General features: G+C 39.8%; 1 protein-coding gene across 3 annotated transcripts in view; it reads right to left on the reverse strand.

Annotated features, from left to right (window-relative positions):
• Nucleotides 1–22,090, reverse strand: part of IL34 (interleukin 34) — a 76,034-nt gene that overhangs the window by 23,056 nt on the left and 30,888 nt on the right. Inside the window, exon 1 of one of the 3 annotated variants that reach the window (XM_060650187.2) lies at nucleotides 21,168–21,239. The exons of the other annotated variants lie outside the window; for them this stretch is intronic. The gene's annotated coding sequence lies outside the window, so the exon portion shown is untranslated. Of the gene's footprint in view, nucleotides 1–21,167; nucleotides 21,240–22,090 lie in introns of those variants that run through there. 3 annotated transcript variants of the gene reach the window in all.

Consider the following 22,090-nt stretch of genomic DNA (forward strand, 5'->3'; position numbering starts at 1 on the left):
ACTGTCCAGTTCTCCCAGCACCATTTGTTAAAGAGACTGCCTTTTTTCCATTGGATATTCTTTCCTGCTTTGTCAAAGATTAGTTGGCCATACTTTTGTGGGTCTAGTTCTGGGGTTTCTATTCTATTCTATTCCATTGGTCGATGTGTCTGTTTTTGTGCCAAAACCATGCTGTCTTGATGATGACAGCTTTGTAGTAGAGGCTAAAGTCTGGGATTGTGATGCCTCCCGCTTTGGTCTTCTTCTTCAAAATTACTTTGGCTATTCGGGGCCTTTTGTGGTTCCATATGAATTTTAGGATTGCTTGTTCTAGCTTCAAGAAGAATGCTGGTGCAATTTTGATTGGGATTGCATTGAATGTGTAGATAGCTTTGGGTAGTATTGACATTTTGACAATATTTATTCTTCAACCCATGAACACGGAATGTTTTTCCATTTCTTTATATCTTCTTCAATTTCCTTCATAAGCTTTCTATAGTTTTCAGCATACAGATCTTGTACATCTTTGGTTAGATTTATTCCTAGGTATTTTATGCTTCTTGGTGCAACTGTGAATGGGATCAGTTTCTTTATTTGTCTTTCTGTGGCTTCATTATTAGTGTATAAGAATGCAACTGATTTCTCTACATTGATTTTGTATCCTGCAACTTTGCTGAATTCATGTATCAGTTCTAGCAGACTTTTGGTGGAGTCTATCGGATTTTCCACATATAATATCATGTCATCTGCAAAAAGTGAAAGCTTAACTTCATCTTTGCCAATTTTGATGCCTTAGATTTCCTTTTGTTGTCTGATTGCTGATGTTAGCACTTCCAACACTATGTTAAACAACAGCGGTGAGAATGGACATCCCTGTCGTGTTCCTGGTGTCAGGGAAAAAGCTCTCAGTTTTTCCCCATTGAGGATGATTTTAGCTGTGGGCTTTTCATAAATGGCTTTTATGATGTTTAAGTATGTTCCTTCTATCCCGACCTTCTCGAGGGTTTTTATTAAGAAAGGATGCTGTATTTTGTCAAATGCTTTTTCTGCATCAATTGACAGGATCATATGGTTCTTACCTTTTCTTTTATTAATGTGATGTATCACGGTGATTGATTTGCAAATGTTGAACCAGCCCTGCATCCCAGGAATGAGTCCCACTTGATCATGGTGAATAATTCTTTTTATATGCTGTTGAATTCGATTTGCTAGTATCTCATTGAGAATTTTTGCATCCATATTAATCAGGGATATTGGCCTGTTGTTCTCTTTTTTTATTGGGTCTCTGTCTGGTTTAGGAATCAAAGTCATACTGGCTTCATACAATGAGTCTGGAAGTTTTCCTTCCCTTTCTATTTCTTGGAATAGCTTGAGAAGGATAGGTATTATCTCTGCTTTAAATGTCTGGTAGAACTCCCCTGGGAAGCCATCTGGTCCTGGACTCTTATTTGTTGGGAGATTTTTGATAACTGATTCAATTTCTTCACTGGTTATGGGTCTGTTCACGCTTTCTAGTTCCTCCTGATTGAGTTTTGGAAGTGTGTGGGTGTTTAGGAATTTGTCCATTTCTTCCAGGTTGTCCAGTTTGTTGGCATATAGTTTTTCATAGTATTCCCTGATAATTGCTTGTATTTCTGAGGGATTGGTTGTAATCATTCCATTTTCATTCATGATTTTATCTATTTGGGTCATATCCCTTTTCTTTTTGAGAAGCCTGGCTAGAGGTTTATCAATTTTGTTTATTTTTTCAAAAAAGCAACTCTTGGTTTCATTTATCTGCTCTACAGTTTTTTTAGACTCTATATTGTGTATTTCTGCTCTGATCTTTATTATTTCTCTTCTTCTGCTGGGTTTAGGGTGTCTTTGCTGTTCTGCTTCTATTTCCTTTAGGTGTGCTGTTACAGTTTGTATTGGGGATTTTTCTTGTTTCTTGAGATAGGCCTGGATTGCAATGTATTTTCCTCTCAGGACTGCCTTCGCTGCATCCCAAAGCATTTGGATTGTTGTATTTTCATTTTTGTTTGTTTCCATATATTTTTTAATTTCTTCTCTAATTGCCTGGTTGACCCATTCATTCTTTACTAGGGTGTTCTTTAACCTCCATGCTTTTGGAGGTTTTCCAGACTTTTTCCTGTGGTTGATTTCAAGCTTCATAGCAATGTGGTCTGAAAGTATGCATGGTATGATCTCAATTCTTGTATACTTATGAAGGGCTGTTTTGTGACCCAGTATGTGATCTATCTTGGAGAATGTTCCATGTGCACTCAAGAAGAAAGTATATTCTGTTGCTTTGGGATGCAGAGTTCTAAATATATCTGTCAAGTCCATCTGATCCAATGTATCATTCAGGGCCCTTGTTTCTTTATTGACTGTGTGTCTAGATGATCTATCCATTGTTGTAAGTGGGGTGTTAAAGTCCCCTGCAATTATCACATACTTATCCATAAGGTTACTTATGTTTGTAAGTAATTGTTTTATATATTTGGGGGCTCCCGTATTCGGCACATAGACATTTATAATTGTTAGCTCTTCCTGATGGATAGACCCTGTAATTATTATATAATTCTCTTCTTCATCTCTTGTTACAGCCTTTAAAGTCTAGTTTGTCTGATATAAGTATGGCGACTCCAGCTCTCTTTTGACTTCCAGTAGCGTGGTAAATAGTTCTCCATCCCCTCACTTTCAATCTGAGGGTGTCCTCATGTCTAAAACAAGTCTCTTGTAGACAGAAAATAGATGGGTCTTGTTTTTTTATCCATTCTGATACCCTATGTCTTTTGGTTGGCGCATTTAGTCCATTTACATTCAGTGTTATTATAGAAAGATATGAGTTTAGTCATTGTGATGCCTGTAGGTTTCATGCTTGTAGCGATGTCTCTGGTACTTTGTCTCACAGGATCCCCCTTAGGATCTCTTGTAGGGCTGGTTTAGTGGTGATGAATTCCTTCAGTTTTTGTTTGTTTGGGAAGACCTTTATCTCTCCTTCTATTCTAAATGACAGATTTGCTGGATAAAGGATTCTCAGCTGCACATTTTTGCTGTTCATCACATTGAAGATTTCCTGCCATTCCTTTCTGGCCTGCCAAGTTTCAGTAGAGAGATCCGTCACGAGTCTTACCGGTCTCCCTTTATACGTTAGAGCATGTTTATCCCTAGCTGCTTTCAGAATTTTCTCTTTATCCTTGTATTTTGCCAGTTTCACTATGGTATGTCGTGCAGAAGATTGATTCAAGTTACGTCTGAAGGGAATTCTCTGTGCCTCTTGGATTTCAATGCCTTTTTCCTTCCCCAGATCAGGGAAGTTCTCAGCTATTATTTCTTCAAGTACACCTTCAGCAACTTTCCCTCTCTCTTCCTCCTCTGGAATACCAATTACACGTAGATTATTTCTCTTTAGTGCATCACTTAGTTCTCTAATTCTCCCCTCATACTCCTGGATTTTTTTTATCTTTTTCTCAGCTTCCTCTTTTTCCATAATTTTATCTTCTAATTCACCTATTCTCTCCTCTGCCTCTTCAATCCGAGCTGTGGTTGTCTCCATTTTATTTTGCAGCTCATTTATAGCATTTTTTAGCTCCTCCTGGTTGTTCCTTAGTCCCTTGATCTCTGTAGCAATATATTCTCTGCTGTCCTCTATACTGTTTTCAAGCCCAGCGATTAATTTTATGACTACTATTCTAAATTCACTTTCTGTTATATTGTTTAAATCCAGTTCATTAGCTGCCGTTATTTCCTGGAGATTGTTTTGAGGGCAATTCTTCCGTTTCGTCATTTTGGATAGTCCCTGGAGTGGTGCGGAACTGCAGGGCACTTCCCCTGTGCTGTCTTGAATAACTTGCGTTGGTGGGCGAGGACCATTTTTTTTTTTAAATGACCATTCTTCCTTCATTGGCTGGCATCCTCAGCAAAACTCAGTTGACCAGAGATCTAGATGTCCATCTACCTCTATGTCAGTATCACGCTAGCTTGATTTCTGTAGATCTGTAGATCTGTAGCAAGTTCTGAACTCTTAATATTTTTTAATCTCTAAAAGTTTACTTTCCCTTTTTGTTGTTGCTGAAGTAATGGGGTCAATGTCCTATAGACTTACCACATTCTGGATCTGGCTGATTGCATCCTTGGAATGTCATTCAACATATTTATCTCTGCATACCTCAATATTCAAAAAGCTTTATTGGGTTTGAGTATAATTTTCACAGGACATATTGCCTTCCAGCAGGAGGCACAAAATGTTTTCTCATCTCAGTGAGCTAATGTGTTCTTTCTCCATGATTCATCTATTACAAAGTTCTCCATCAGCCTTTTACCTTTCATCAAACAGTGAAGATTCTAGCTCTCATCAGTGTTCCATTAGTCAATCCAGGTGGTGCCTTGATGCTTGTATCTTTCCTTCTACGTTTATATTAACGTGATCCTCCTAGAATGGAGAACTTTCCCTCCCCATCTATTTTCTTATCTCAAAGTTTGGTCTGTATGGAAAAATCAGGATAAAAGTCTGATTCTTTCCTTTGACTTACCTACCAGTTTTCAGAATGAGTTCTTTCCTAGAATCCTCCAAAGGTAATTAATGATGATTTTCCAGTATCATTTTAAATTTATTAATATTTTATTTACATATTTCAACCTATTAAAGTTACTTTTAAGTCAGGTTTATTGAGGAATAATTGACACACACTAAAGTTCACCCTCTTTAAGTGTACAGTTGGATGAGTTTTAATAACTATATACACCAACACATTATTCTAAGATCTGGAACATTTCTATCACCCCAAAAACTTCCCTTGTATCCCTTTGCAGCCAATCCCCTGCCCCACCCTACACCTCTGGCAATCATTTATCCAAATGCTGTCCCTAGTAAGGTTTCTCCCAAAAAGTATTATATAAACAGAATTATATAGAATGGTGCCATTTCTGTTGTGTCGTCTTTCATTTAGTAAATGTGTTGGGGATTCAACACGTTGCTGAGTATAGCAGCGGTATGTTCCTTTTATTACTGAGTAGTAATCCTATTTATTCCACAGTTTGTTTATCCATTTCTGAGTTGACAGACATTTGTGTTGTTTCCAGGTTTTTGCAAGTATGAATAAAGCTATATACATTGGCATCCAGATGATCCTTCAGTGGACACATATTTTTATTTTTGTTAGGGAAATACCTAGGAGTGAGTCACTAGGTCATATGATAGCTGGAGATTAAACAATAAGAAATTGTCAAGCTGTTTTCCAAAGTGGCTTTTGTTATTCGTCTTGATGTTCAAATTATTTCATCATTAGGCTAGTGGGAGCTCCTTCCAGTAAGGTCCTGTCCTACCGACAGGGCTCCAGGAGTCTTCAATAACTTCCTTGCTTTCAAGTATGACTGAGATTCCAGCCTCATCTTGAACATTTCTGCCTTAGACTAGAAATCAGCTACTTTTCCAAGGAACTCTTTTAGCGGGGACTGGTACTTAGAAACCACACCCTGAACACCAGGAGTGCTTATGACTACCTGATTCAGTGTCTATAGGCTTTTCAGGTGGACAGACCTAGGCAGTTAATGTTTTTAAGAAACAGAAAAATAAATCATTAACTTATAGATAAGTCATTAGAATTATAAGGGTTTTTTTTAACTTCTTTTTTGAATTATTTGCATTTCTTTTGCGCTGAAAATCTTGTTTCTTAATGAGACTTAAGATGATTACTTGTTTTATCCTTCTATATGGATAGTAGTTTCAAAATGGTAACACTGATATTATAATTTTTTAAGTGTTTATTTTGGTTTTTTAACACTTTTAAAATATTTATTTATTTTTGAGATAGAGCATAAACGGGGAAGGGACAGAAAGAGAGGAGGGCATAGAATCTGAGGCAGGCTCCAGGCTCTGAGCTGTCAGCACAGAGCCCAACATAGGGCTCAAACTCACGAGCTATGAGATCATGACCTGAGCTGAAGTCAGGTGCTTAACCGACTGAGCCACCCAGGCACCCTAAATGTTTATTTATTTTTGAAAGAGAGAGACGGAGTGCGAGCAGGGGAGGGGCAGAGAGAGAGGGAGACACAGAATCTGAAGCAGGCTTCAGGCTCTGAGCTATCAGCACAGAGCCTGATGCAGGGCTCAAACCCACGAACCATGAGATCATGAATGACCTGAGCCTAAGTCAGACGCTTAACCCACTAAGCCACCCAGGTGCCCCTAACACTGATATTGTAACTTAATAAGACAAGTCCATGCTACCTTGAGATCATAAAAGCCATATATGAATGACCCAACACTAATATCAGCCTCAATGGGGAAACACTGAGAGCTTTCCCCTTAAGGTCAGGAACAAGACAGGGATGTCCACTCTTGCTACTGTTATTCAACATAGTATTAGAAGTCTTAGCCTCTGCAATCAGACAACACAAAGAAATAAAAGGCATCCAAATCGACCAGGAGGAGGTCAAACTTTCACTCTTCGCAGATGACATGATACTCTATATGGAAAACCCAAAAGATTCCACCAAAAAACTGCTAGAATTGATTCATGAATTCAGCAAAGTGGCAGGATATAAAATCAACGCACAGAAATCGGTTGCATTCCTATACACCAACAATGAAGCAACAGAAAGAGAAATCAAGGAATCGATCCCATTTATAGTTGCACCAAAATCCGTAAAATACCTAGGAATAAATATAACCAAAGAGGTGAAAAATCTATACACTGAAAACTACAGAAAACTTATGAAAGAAATTGAAGAAGACACAAAAAAATGGAAAAAGATTCCATGCTCCTGGATAGGAAGAACAAATATTGTTAAAATGTAGATACTACCCAAAGCAATCTACATATTCAATGCAATCCCTATCAAACTAACACCAGCATTCTTCACAGAGCTAGAACTAACAATCCTAAAGTTTGTATGGAACCAGAAAAGACCCCGAATAGCCAGAACAAGAAAACCAAAGCAGGAGGCATCACAATCCTGGACTTCAAGCTATACCACAAAAGCTGTAATCATCAAGACAGTATGGTACTGGCACAAGAACAGACACTCAGATCAATGGAACAGAATAGAGAACCCAGAAATGGACCCACAAATATGTGGCCAACTAATCTGTGACAAAGCAGGAAAGAATATCCAATGGAAAAAAGACAGTCTCTTCAGCAAGTGGTGCTGGGAAACCTGGACAGCGACATGCAGAAGAATGAACCTGGACCGCTTTCTTACACCACACACAAAAAGAAACTCAAAATGGATGAAAGACCTCACCGTTAAGACAGGGAGCCATCAAACTCCTCGAGGAGAAAGCAGGCAAAAACCTCTTTGATCTTGGCCACAGCAACTTCTTACTCAACACGTCTCTGGAGGCAAGGGAAATGAAAGCAAAAATGAACTACTGGGACCTCATCAAAATAAAAAGCTTCTGCACAGTGAAGGAAACAATCAGCAAAACTAAAAGGCAACCGACAGAATGGGAGAAGATATTTGCAAACGACATATCAGATAAAGGGTTAGTATCCAACATCTATGAAGAACTTACCAAACTCAACACCCAAAAAACAAACAACCAGTGAAGAAATGGGCAAAAGACATGAAGAGACACTTCTCCAAAGAAGACATCCAGATGGCCAACCGACAGATGAAAATGATCAACATCACTCATCATCAGAGAAATACAAACCAAAACCACAATGAGATACCACGTGACACCTGTCAGAATAGCTAACATTTACAACTCAGGCAACAACAGATGTTGGCGAGGATGCAAAGAAAGAGGATCTCTTTTGCACTGCTGGTGGAAATGCAAACTGGTGCAGCCACTCTGGAAAACAGGATGGAGGTTCCTCAAAAAACTAAAAATAGAACTACCCTACAACCCAGCAATTGCAGTACTAGGCATTTACCCACGGGACACAGGTGTTTCGAAGGGACATGTTTCAAAGGGACACGTGCACCCCTATGTTTATAGCAGCACTATCAACAATAGCCAAAGTATGGAAAGAGCCCAAATGTCCACCGATGGATGAATGGATAAAGAAGATGCGGTATACACACACACACACACACACACACACACACACACACACACACACACAATGGAGTATTACTCGGCAATCAAAAAGAATGAAATCTTGCCATTTCCAACTACATGGATGGAACTGGAGGGTATTATGCTAAGTGAAATTAGTCAGAGAAAGACAAAAATCATAAGACTTCACTTATATGAGGACTTTAAAAGACAAAATAGATGAACATAAGGGAAGCGAAATAAAAATAATATAAAAACAGGGAGGGGGACAAAACAGAAGAGACTCATAAATACAGAGAACAAACAGAGGGTTACTAGAGTTGTTGTGGGAGGGGGGATGGGCTAAATGGGTAAGGGGCACTAAGGAATCTACTCCTGAAATCATTGTTGCACTATATGCTAACTAATTTGGATGCAAATTTTAAAAAATAAAAAATAAAATTAAAAAAATAAAAAAAAAAAGACAAGTCCATGAAGTTTTAGATTTCTTTCTATTTTCTTCTATCTTTAGTTATCTCCCCAATGGAACTGTTAGTCAAAGAACCATGCATTTCCATGTGTTTGTTATTTTTAGGGATTTAATTTTTTTCATTTTAATTATATAAAACACATAATTGCTAAATACAGACTATAAAAAGTATGTTCAGAAAGTTCTAGCTTCCAGTCCCTATCTTTCTCCCACATTATTTCCCTCTCCCTCAAGATAAAACATTTTTATTAGCTTTATCCTTAAACTTTTTATATTTTAAAATAGAAACATGTTTTTCATAGTTTGTCTTTTTGCCTACAAAAGGTTGCATATTATTTTTTAAAACATACTGCTTTTTAAAAACTTTTTATTTTAAAATAAAACACACATCGGGTTGCCTGGCTGGCTCAGTAACTAGAGTATGTGACTCTTGATCTCGGGGTTGTAAGTTTGAGCCCCATGCCAGGTGTAGAGATTACTTAAAAATAATAATAATATAAAATAAAATATTTAAAATAAAATATTAACATATTAAATATTTAAAATAAACACAGATACATATAGCATAAAACAAATGTACAGACAACCATGCCTTACAACAACCACCCAATCAAGAAATAGAAAGGTTGGCCAGGCACCCAAAAAGCACCCCCATGAGACCTATCCCAATCACAGCTCTCCCAAAAAAAAGTAACCACCATCCCATAATAGCATTCACATTGTTGGTTTCTTTATGGCTTTATCAACCACACTTTTTATCAAGTGTGCATCCCTCGACACTATAGTTTTTAAGCTTTGTCCTTTTTTAAAATTTCACGTAACTTTTAGATCTCTTTTAATCTATGGGGTTTCTCCTCCATCCCATTCTTTCTCTTATAATTCATCTGTTGAAGAACCCAGGATATTTGCTCTCTAGAGTATCTCCAGTCCAGACTTTGTTGACTGCACACTCACAGTATAATTCAATACGTTCCTTTGTCCTCTGTTTCTGCATATTGGCAGCTGGCTCAGACTCAAGCTCAAACCCTTTGTCCCCACTATAAATGGAACTGGGATATTTCAACAGGAGGTGTGTAATGTCTCTGATATTCATTCTTTTCTGATGTTGACAGCCACTGATGCTTAATGTCTACACCCATTAATTCATCAAGGGTTGCTAAGTGTGATATTCTCACTTACTTTGCTATCTGATCAAGCCTTTTCCCACAAAGCAAGCAGAGGCAGCAACCAATTAGCAGTTTTGCCAAGATGTCTGATAGGATGGAAATGTTTGCTTTCCTCCCACATCCAACCTCTCTATGAAATCAGAAAGGGCTTCAGGCCTGTGTGATCTGTTTTCAAATGCTTGTTTCCCAGACAAAACTGGGTGGGACCCAGAGATGCAGTGCCTTAACCCTTGTGATCCAAAGTCACCTGGAAGATTCTATCAGTAAGAACCACTCCTGGGTCCACAGACCAAATGCTTGCAGCAAGCTGAACATTTCTGGCAGGTGCTGCATGTATGTAATCACCAGTAGCAGCCCATCTGGGAGGCTTGGCACCGATGCCAGATGCCAGATCCCTAGGGCATCACCCAAGCTGGCATATTGTCTTGGGTGAAACAAAACACGAACACCTGCCCAGTACCACAGATGACCGAAGCGCTGAAACAGGAAGATGAGTTACACAGCCTCTTCTCGGAGCCAGGTGTCTAGCACAACACTGTTTGGGCCATATTTACATATACTGAGATATATTCCTCTAGATGTACTCACCTTTTTACTTAAATTAATTTGTAAAGAAAACTTTATAACACTTTCATCAAAAGAAAAAGAGTTCTTGCTTGCCAAAATGGAAAAGGGACATCAAGGAAAGCAAAACAATGTCATTAAGTCCTGGTGAGAAAGCTTTGCCTGCTGAAGGCTCTGAGCTAGGGATCTGGCTCCCTCTTTTCGCAAAAGAGAGATGAGCAAGGGTTAGAACAGTGTTTAAAATATATTGGCACAGACTCTTTTCGTCAGAGTAGTAGTTCTCAACCAGGAGCTGGGTTCTGTCCCCCAGGTGATATCTGGCAATGTCAAGAGGTATTTTTGGTTGTCACAACTAAGGGTGGGACTGCTACTGGCATTTAGTGCATGTAGGCCAGAGATGCCGCAAACACCCTACAACGCACAGAGCAGCCCCGGATGGCAAAGAATTTTCCAGCCACAAATGTCAATAGCGCTCAGGCTGAGAAACCCCTCCTAGGAAAGAAGGGTTGAAAACAGAACAGAAAAGAACAGAAAAGTAATTTCCTCAGTCTGGGATCCAATGTTACTTAATGCAGAATCCGGGCATCCTGTAACACCATCCAACATTAACCAGGGCTACAATGCCTCACTTAGAGAAAACTATAAACGAAGAGATGTCATGGAAGCAAGATGAAAGAATGCTGTTATCAGAAGGCTCGTCTCAGAGGAGTCCGCCCACCCAGTAGCAGTACTCGATGCCACTCCTATAGTCACCATTGTACTAAGCGTCTACTATGCGCAGCCACTGTGCTAGGAACGAGTAAGTCATGATTCCAGTAAGAAGCACACAGACCAGTGGGGGGAGGCAACAGGTAAATCACTGCGTAGAAAACAGTATCATAGGAAAGTGTGTGCAGTTAAAGAGAAGATGAGGAACACTAACCAGGGGACCCTGGGCTGAGTGTGGGGTCAGGAGACAAGAAAGGTTTCCAAGGGAAGGCAATGATTCCAATTCTTAACCCTCCAAGAAGCTCCCTCTGGTTGGTAGCAGGGCTATGTCAAAAGCAATGCATGGTTTCCAGAGTGCAGGGGTCCAAACACTTTTAGCACTAATTTGTAGTATGGATAAAGATCCATAAATATACCCTAAAATAATTTTAAAGAAGAAGGAAAGCTGGACGCCTGGAATATCTATCGCATTGCTATTTACATTTGAAGAAAGAAAACTGGAAATGACTTTAATGTCAAACCCAGGAAAGCAGTTGGCATAATCTGAGAACTAATTGCAATTTTTTGAGTGCTAACCATGTGCCAGTGGGTTTACGTCTGGTATAGCAAAATGATTATGCCTTTTTCTCCTTGTGGAACCTCTGTGAATTAACCCTTACATTTACTGAGAGAAGCCAGACTCAGAGAAAACAGGACAAAGGAGTCCTTTCAACCAGTACTGCAGAAACTACTGAACATCCCCGGACAAATAACCTAAAACTACAAAAATTCTGGAAGAAAACCTAGGAGTAAATCTTTGTGGCTTTCAGGTGGACAAAATTTTCTTAACCATGAAACCAAAACCACAAACCATTTTTAAAAAATGGGAATGAGGGAAGAGAAACAAGAACATGTTAGAATTACGTTACGTTATCAGAGTATTCATTTTTGTGACCATCCATTTATAGCAGGTAATATTTAAACAAATATGAGCTAAGTTTCTAAAATGTGAATGACCTAAGGAAAAAACATGCAGGTAAGATAGAGACTCTGAAGCTATAAATGCCTGAGTTCGAATTCTGGCTCCACCTTGCAGCAGGAGAGGTGAAGATTCTCTTCTCGCCTCAGGCTCATCTGTAAAATGCGCTTGATATCAAATTCCAGCCTCAAAGGGTTATATGGGGATTTGCAGAGTTTCTGTGTATGGAAAGCTCAGAACATGAGCTGGTGTAGTGTGCACAGTAGCTCAGTACTTACCATTATTATTATTCACTATTATAAATAGCAGTAAAAATGAGTTTTGGAAAACTTATGCCTCCTCTTTTATTTTTGAATGATTTCCTTTATTGCTGTTGCTTTTGCACCATCAATAGAGATCTGTGAGGAAAACACTTTACTGGATTGTGAAAGAAGAAAGAAACTCAGTGTGGAACTGGTCACATGGGACCCCTGAACGCTCTAAACAGCTCCTGCTTTAAGAAAGCTGCTGCTGTCCCTCTGAAGAACTCTGACCTCTGACCTCCAGCCCTTAAGCTCAACCTCTGACCGCTGACAAGCAAGGAGACTCAAGAGTGGAAGAACAGAGAGTGGAGACTCCACACTAGCGTTATTCTTGGAAGAAAGGGATAGGGGACAAAGGGACTCCAGCAAACCTTAGTGCGTGAAAACTTCCCTGGAACAACAGAATAACAGAAAACACAACAAAGCAAACAGGAATGAGGTAGAAGCCAGTAGCTGGAGGGTCTTTCGCCTGACAGGGCCATGGATGGACACCTCGGCAGAGGGTCATCCTCTCTATGCAGCAAATAACTATCACCTAAAAATAACTCAGCTCACGAGGATGGGGAACAGCTGAAACTCTCACACGTTACGCTTGAGAATGTAAACCAGTACAATCATTTCGGAAGACGGTTTGGCAATTCTAATGAAGTTAAACACATACCTGCCCTATGGTGAAGAAATTCTGCTCTGAGGGAGCCTCGGAATTAAAGACTGCAGAAAAATCTGGACAGGGGCCAAGAGCGTTGGGCCAGCTCTTCTTCATTAACTCTATAAATGTATTATCTGAAATATCAACCTTCAGGAATCTTTCATTCCTTTGCTTTCTGTAGCCGAGACGCTGACAAATGGACATTTTTTTTCTTCATATTTTGCGTCATCTTAGAAGCCCCTGCTCTTGAGAACGTGCTGCTCACTTGCCTAAGCACACCCTGAAGGCATCTGCATGAGGACTGAGGGCAGCAAAGGTCATGGAGGTCACTGGGGGGGGGGGGGAACCACCTGGCCCAATCCCCCCTGGATGCTTTAATCCCCAATCAGGCTCTCCCATGTGTTTTTTAAAGTTTATTTACTTATTTTTGACAGAGAGACAGAGAGTGTGAGCATCGGAGGGTCAGAGAGAAAATTCCAAGCAGGCCTCACTCTGTCAGCATGCAGCCCAACGTGGGGCTCAAACTCACAAACCCCAAGATCATGACCTGATCCGAAATCAAGAGTTGGACACTCAACCAACTGAGTCACCCAGGCGCCCCTCTCCCACATTTACTGCCAAGGAACTTGCCACGTATTAAACTTGTTGAATCCTCATAACAAGGCTAGAAGTAGGAACTGTTATCATCCTCACTTTTTGATGAGAAAACTGAGGACGAGAGGGGTAAAGTAACTTGTCTAAGATCACACAAGTAGTAGGAAATTGAAGAGTCAGGATTTAAGCCGAGACAAACTGGCCTAGAAGCTACTGTCTTAACCACCGGGCTGCATTGCCACATGGATGCCTCTTCTGTGGATTGGGCACTGCATCCCTCCAGTGACCAAGCCCCAGACTCTTTTAACATTTTTCCCCCTCCTTGAGAAAAATTAGGACAGTGAGTCCCAAGTTGTATTTATAATAACCCAGAGAGTCTAAAGCCCATTGCAACATCCTCTGTAGTAGTACATAAACAAAACTGAGTATAATAAATATTGTTTAGTTATGTTTTTTTGGGGTTTTGATGTTTTGTTTTGAAATTAATCATAACAACGGAGATAAAATGAAAAAGACTAAAATCATGCAGTTTTTCCTAAATTGCTAAACTGTTGGAAAACCCCAGTTTCTTTTTTCTTTTTTTTTTTTTTAAGTAAGCTCTACACCCAATGTGTGGCTTGAACTCATGACCCCAAGATCAAGAGTTACATACTGTACTGACTGAGCCACCTAGACACACCAACATGAGTTTCTATTGCCATTACACCAGGAAAGAGTTTGGAGCTGGGTTTCCTGGAAGAGAACCAAACCAATGTCTCCTTACTTCAGGAAAGGCCACATCAGCCCATATGTAATGACTGTAATGTCCACAGACTCTCTCCACAGTGGCAATTGACTCAGTCAACAAAGCGTCTCCGGTAGGGTGGCATAGCACATTAAGAGACCACAGAGAATTTATTTATTTATTTATTTATTTATTTATTTATTTATTTATTTATTTATTATTAGGAGTACAAGGATGGTTCAATATTAGGAAAACTTTTTTTGTAAATTCTGTTTTTTAATGTTTTTTAAAATATTTATTTATTTTGAGAGAGAGAGAGAGAGAGAGAGCATGCACATGCAAGAGTGGGGGAGGGGCAGAGAGAGGTGGGGAGAGAGAGAGAATCCCAAGCAGGCTCCATGCTGCCAGCACAGAACCCCAGGTGGATCTTGAATTCACTATGAACCATGAGATCATGACCTGAGCTGAAATCAAGCGTGGAACACTTAACCAACTGAATCACCCAGGAGCCCCAATATTAGGAAACTTCTTAATACAACATAATAATAGATTCTAGGAGATCCATAAATGTAATAAACATTTGACAAACTTCAACACTATTTTCTGATTTTAAAAAATCCTCATTAAAGTAGAAAACAATAAATAATTCCTTAACACTGTAAAACAAAACTCAGATAAAAGCCAGTATTTTGTTTAACTGGAAGACACCAGAAGCATTCTCACTAAAGTCAGAGCACAGGCACATGTGCCTACGACCATTATACAGAAGGTTCTAGTCAGTGAAATTAAATAAGCTAAAAAAAAATCAGAGATATAAGAATTGGATTAAGAGGTAAAATTGTTTCCATTTATATATGGTATGATTATAAGCTTAGAACATCCAAGAGACTTGACTAAGAAACTACTACAAACAAGAGACAGAAAAAGACTCCACAAAAAAGAGAAAACATCTAGGAAAAAACTTATCAAAAAATATGCAACGTATTGGGGCGCCTGGGTGGCGCAGTCGGTTAAGCGTCCGACTTCAGCCAGGTCACGATCTCGCGGTCCGTGAGTTCGAGCCCCGCGTCAGGCTCTGGGCTGATGGCTCGGAGCCTGGAGCCTGTTTCCGATTCTGTGTCTCCCTCTCTCTCTGCCCCTCCCCCGTTCATGCTCTGTCTCTCTCTGTCCCAAAAATAAATAAAAAACGTTGAAAAAAAAAATTAAAAAAAAAAAATATGCAACGTATTTACTAAAAACCAGTAAACAATACCGAAGGACATAGAAGATTTCTTCTTTTTTTTAATGGCACAACATATGTTCTTGGATAGGAAGGTTCAACATCATAATATGTATGTCCATTCTCTGAAGTTAATGTGAAAATTTAAAGCAATCTTAATACATTTCACAAAAGAGGATATTTAAGTGGCCAACACATGTATTTTTTAAAGTGCTCAAACTTGGGACGGCTGGGTGGCTCAGTCAGTTAAGGGTCTGACTTCAGCTCAGATCATGATCTCACAGTTCGAGCCCCGTGTCAGGCTCTGTGCTGACAGCTCAGAGCCTGGAGCCTGCTTCAGATTTTGTGTCTCCCTCTCTCTCTCTCTACCCCTCCCCTGCTCATGCTCTGTGTGTCTCTCTCTCAAAAATAATAAACATTAAAAAAATTTAAAGTGCTCAAACTCATCGGTCATTACAGAAGTGAAAATTAAAACCATAATTAATTACCAAAGACACACTAGAATGAATGAAATTTAAAACACCAACAAAACCAAGTGTTGCAAGGATGTGACATAACTGGAATACTCATATACCACTGGAAGGAGGGTAAATTGTTACACATCTATTTGCAAAACTGGGTTGGTGACATTTTCTGAAGTTGAACACATGCATATCCCATGGCCCAGACATTCCTCTTGTAAGTAAATATCCAACAGAAATGTGTATATATGGACATCAAAAGCCCAGTGTTATACCAAAAGTTGTCCTCAGCCATAGCCATGTTATTCACGATAGCCAAAAACTCAAACAACGTCCATCAACAAGAGAAAAGATAAATAAACCTCACAGATATACTGTGGAGCAAAGAAGCCATCCATATACAAAAGAGTACATGTATATAAAAACAACAACAACAAAGTCAATCTATGACATAAGAAACGAGGATGATGACTACTTTTCAGAAGAGGTTGAGGTCTAGGGGGGCTTCTGCACATTGCTAATGCTCTAGTTTTAGATCTGAGTAATAGTTTACTGTATGTTTGCTTTACGATAACTTATCAAGCTGTATACTTACAATTTAATCACTTCTTTGTATGTGTGTTATACTTCAGTTTTTATTAAAGCAATTCAAATAAAAACACCAACATGTGTGTGTGTAATTAGATATTAGATTTTAAAGTTCAAATAGAAAAATAAGCAAGAATAGTCCAAAAGAGAACTAAAAATAAGGGGAGCAGTCCTTCCATATATTAATATATATTTTTTAATATTATAAACCTTAGCAAGCAAAACAGTGGGAACATGAATGAACGTGAATCAATAGAAACCAATGCAAAAGACTAGCAAAATCTGGAAGAGACTCCCATACCGTGAAAAAAGAGCTAAAATGATAAAGCAGCTTCTCATTTCACAAGGAAAAGATAGCCAATGGGGCAGGGGATTGGATCTATGCCTCACAGCATGCATCAGGATAAATTACAAATGGATCAACATCTGAATGTGGAAATGATAGAAGAAAACAAAGGACATGTCCTGTTATCTTAAAGTGGGGAAGACTTTTGTACCAATAAGTCAACATTCAGAAGCCATAAAAGAAATGAATGATAAATCTGACTGCTTAAAAATAAAAATTATACAGGGGCGCCTGGGTGGCTCAGTCGGTTAAGCGGCCGACTTCAGCTCAGGTCATGATCTCACGGTCCATGGGTTCGAGCCCCACGTCGGGCTCTGTGCTGACAGCTCAGAGCCTGGAGCCTGTTTCAGATTCTGTGTCTCCCTCTCTCTGACCCTCCCCCGTTCATGCTCTGTCTCTCTCTGTCTCAAAAATAAATAAATGTTAAAAAAAATTTTTTTTTAAATAATAAAAAAATAAAAATAAAAATTATACATACAAAACAAAAAAAGCATCCACAAAATGAAAAAAATGCTAAACTGGACAGAGCTTGTATCAAAGGCAAAAGGGTAATCACCCTAAAATAGATAAGCACCTCCTAGAAATAAAAAAGGCAACTACCTAATTTTGAAAATAAGCAAAGGCTGAACAAAGAATAAAAGATGCAAAAGAAGAGACTCTTAACTGGGGCGCCTGGGTGGCTCAGTCAGTTAAGCATCAGACTCTTGATTTTGGGTCAGGTCATGATCTCACAGTTAGTGAGTTGGAGCCCCATGTCAGGCCCTGTGCTGACAGCATGGGCCTGCTTGGAATTCTCTGTCTACCTCTCTCTCTGCCTCTTTTTTCTTTCTTTCTCTTTCTTTCTTTCTTTCTTTCTTTCCTTCCTTCCTTCCTTTCCCCCCTCTCTCTTTCAAAAATAAATAAATAAACTTAAAAAAAAAAAAAAAAAGACTATTAACTACAGAGAATTGATGGCAACCAAAGGGGAGGTAGGTGGGAGATGGGTGAAATAAGTGATGGGGATTAAGAGTACACTTATCGTGATGACACTGAGTGATGTATAGAAGTGTTGAATCACTATATTGTACACCTGAAACTAATATAACGCCGTATATTAATTACACTGGAATTAAATTTTTAAAAACAAATGAAAAATAAATTTATTGTGGTAGTCGTTTCACAATGTATGTAAGTCAAACCATTACGCTATACACCTTAAATTTATATGATGTAGGGGAGCCTGGGTGGCTCAGTGGGTTAAGCATCTGACTTCAGCTCAGGTCATGATCTCATGGTTTGTGGGTTCAAGCCCCATGTTGTGCTGTGTGCTGACAGCTCAGAGCCTGAAGCCTGCTTCAGATTCTGTGTGTGTCTCTCTCTGCCCCTCCCCTGCTCATGTTCTGTCTCCCTCTGTCCCTCAAAAATAAATAAAAACATTAAAAAAATTTTTAAATAAATCTATACAATGTATGTTAATTATATCTCAATAAAACTGAAAAATATGTTTAATTTTAACCCCCCCCCAAAAAAGCAAAGAAAGAATATGAGTAAATCAACCACAGAAAAAGAAAGAGAAATGGTCCTTAAAGATATCTGTCATGAGTTTAAAACTTTTCATAACAAATTTAAATTAAGACTCTGTTGGGGCAATTTTTCACCTATCAGATTGGTAAAAGTCCAGTGATGTGACAATTTATTGCATCAGCAAAGATGTGGGAAAATAGTAACTTCTCATCCAAAGCTGGCAGAGGTGCACATGGGTACTGACCTTATGATGAAGGACAAGTTGCCAATATCTCCTGAAATTACAAATGCAGATACCTAGAATCCCATTTCTGGGAATCTATACTGCATATATAATATACACCTGCAAAAAGCCACACATACAAGCAGTGTCTATCATAACAGACTGGATACAACCTGAGTATTCACCACACAATAGAACAGTATGATATATTCAGTGAGACAAGCAAGACATGAAGTGTGTGTTCTAGTTTGTAAACCTGTGTTCAGCAGAGGTAGCAAAGCATTTTTTATATATACACATATGTGTATATATATATATGCTTCTTCATGGAAATACAAGCATATACAAATATATATGATATATAGAAATATATACACTTGCATATACTTTACACATATATTTTGCATAAAGAAATTCTGTATTAGAATAATTCACACTAAAGTATGAATGACTGGCAGCTCAGAAATTCCCAGAAATAGTGCATCCTTTAAAGAAGATGCTTGTTAATAAATAAATAAATACATCTGTATTTTGATGGACTTTTTGTCAGAGTGATAAAGTGAACTGGAAAAATGCACATACAGCAAGTCCAGAGAGTTTGGGAGTTATGAGGGCAGCCATGTATCAGGATATTCCTCAGCTTTCCCAAGGATCAGCTTTAGTTAGATTAGACCCAATAAACTGAAAACATTTGCATGGGAGAGGGTGCTGGGTGGTTATGGAACAGGAGTAAAAGAAAAACTTTCAGTACAGCCCCTTTTTACAAGATGTTTAAAATATGAACGTATTATCTAATCAAAACAGTGAAATGGTAAACGAGCTGCAGTTCATGAGCTCTTAAGCTTTGATCAAGACCCACAAGATCAACCCCAGCACCTGTTCCAAGAGCCTCTGTCATTTATAATCAGGTAATTGTTAAATATTTACTAAGAGTTTTATGACCCCGTACAGCTCACTGACTTTGCCAGAAACGTCAATATTACAAAACATTGAGCAACTTGCTTCATCTTCCTTAAGCTTCAGTTTCGTAACACAGCAAAGATAAGGAGAAAACCACATCACAAAATTGCTGTGAGGCGCTGGTAGGTGAGCGTTTCAGGAAAGCAGCACAGAACAAGCTCTGCCGACGACAGATGCTGCACAGCCATACCACGGCTAGAATCCTCTTAGACTTGAACTTCAGTCCCTCTCAAAGGTCAGTGTGCTTAAGAGTCACTGGGACAGGTTGTGAAAACACAGTCTCCTGGTCCCCACCCTCAGACATGCGATTCAGTAGGTCCGGGGCCCATGAACTTGTGTTTCTAACGAGCTTCTACTCCAGGGTGATGTGGAGGCAGTTTGAGGATACATTTGAGTAATACGGTCAAAGGACAGAGTGTCTTAAACTGTGATGTGTGAATGGATCCCTTGAGAAACCTGTTAAAATACAGATTCTGATTCAGAAGGTCTACGGTGGGGCCTGAGGCTCTGCATTTCTAAACAAGCTCCTAAGTGTAGGTGATACTGGTCTGCAGAACACCCACTGAGTGCCAAGGTTCATGGAATAGCCACCTCCATTCATTTTACAGACAGAAAACTGTGAGAAAAAGTAACTGATTTGCCTAAAGTCCCCTGGATGGTAAGGGCAGAAGCCAGATGAGGCTGAGTCCAGGGTGGCTCCTCAGGATTGCCTCCCTGAGCCGTCCCCAGAACTACCCTGAAAAATCACACGAACCAGGGGTACCTGGGTGGCTCAGTTGGTTAAATGTTTGACTTCAGCTCAGGTCATGATATCACAGTCCGTGGGTTTGAACCCTGCGTCAGGCTCTGTGCTGACAGCTCAGAGCCTGGAGCCTGCTTCAGATTCTGTGTCCCTCTCTCTCAGCTCCCCCACAACTCACACTCTGTGTCTCTTTCTCTCAAAACTAAATAAAACATTTTAAAAAATCAAAATAAATAAAAAATTGCACAAAACAATGAGTGATGCTAACCCTTTAGTAGATAGAGTAGAAATTTACTAAATCCTAGAAAGTCCTCCACTTTTCTGAGAAATAAGCCACACATGAGGGGGTTTACTTAGCTCAGATTACCAGTCTGTTCTTTTTTAAAATGCACTTTTAGCAAAATTATTTCTTCAGCTTTAGCACTTTCTCTTTCAGTGACACACTTTTGACAGGCCCTGCTGTTGGAACCTGAGGAAGATACTAAGCATTTCTCAGCTTGGGTGGCCTGATTATGGGGAGAGAAGGGTGGAAAGAAGCAGATCCCTGGGAAAGCTAAGGAATCTCCTGATATATGTCTCCCTTGTGACCTCAAAACCTATAGACTTGTGCTTTTTTTGCATTTTTCCAACTCACTTTATCACCCTGGAAAAAAGCCCATCAAATTACAGATTTACTTGGGGGCGCATGGATGGCTCAGTTGGTTAAGTGTCCGACTTCAGTTCAGGTTATGATCTCACCATTTTTTAGTTCGAGCCCCACGTTGGGCTCTCTGCTGTCAGCACAGAGCCTGCTTTAGATCCCTCTCTCTCTCTGTCCCTCCCCTATTCGTGCTCTCTCTCTCAAAATAAATATTTTTCTATTACAGATTTATTTGGATTAACAAACATCTTCTTTTCAGGATGCATGGTCTCTGAGCTGCCAATCTCTCTCACTTTAGAGTGAATTATGCTGAAAGAAAGGGAAAGGGGTGGAATTCAGGAAACTAAGGTCTCTGGACTAATGAAGGTAGACAGAGACTTACCTGAGATGAAGCTTGATCTGGGAGCACAACTGCCGATAAAGCACAGCTGTGGCCTTGGCCTCTGCACCACATTCACCAGCAGGCCCCACCCCACCCTGGTTCCTCCAGACTGTGCATGGTTTGTGGACCAGCTCTGCCACTAACTTGTGTGATTGAGTAAATCACACCGTTTTAGAGACCTTAAGAGCTGGAAGGAACAATGATCCCCTGGTCCTCTGATCCCTGAACCCCAATTTCTAAACCAAAGAATACCTGGTTTCCAATGGCCTGCCTGAGGTTGGCTTCCCCAGAAGCAGAGCCTGAGACAGGGGTTCAGCATCACATGAGTCGCTGAGAGCTTGCTCTCAGGAGAAACCTGTGAGGAAGTGTTGGGAGCAGGATAGAGAAGGTCAGTCCCAGAGGCTCTGAAGCATTTTTAAATAGCACCACAGAGTACCCTCTCCAGCTGAGACAAGAAGGCTGGGCCCTCACTCAGTCAGTGGCCCCCCGGGATTGTGGAGGGGTGTAACCTCCCAAGTATCTCTGACAAGATGGCTTGGAGAAAGAGGCAGTTCTGCTGTTGTTACAGGCCCTCCCACCCCACAGCAGCTGGGAAATTGGTTACAGCCATTGGTGAAGGGGATCTGGTGGGCGCTAACCCTTGCCTCCTGTTTAGAGAGCACCTCAGATGTGTTTCTAAAAGAGGCCCCAAAAATCACAAAAGAGAGAAAGTAAAGGAAGAATACAAGTTTTGTTTTGTTTTGTTTTGTTTTCATTTCCAGAAGAATTCTGGAATCTGCACTTAGAGTAAATCTTAACTGCTCCTCTGACTTCCCGGCAGGCTACAAAGTGACCCTTCCCTCAGCTCCACCCACTGTCCCCACACTGACTGCCCAGCCACACATCAGACTGACTCGTGAAGGACTTTGCCCGTTCCCTCTGCC

Source organism: Panthera onca, chromosome E2, assembly GCF_046562875.1.
Source record: "Panthera onca isolate mPanOnc1 chromosome E2, mPanOnc1 haplotype 2, whole genome shotgun sequence".
Taxonomy (NCBI): domain Eukaryota; kingdom Metazoa; phylum Chordata; class Mammalia; order Carnivora; family Felidae; genus Panthera; species Panthera onca.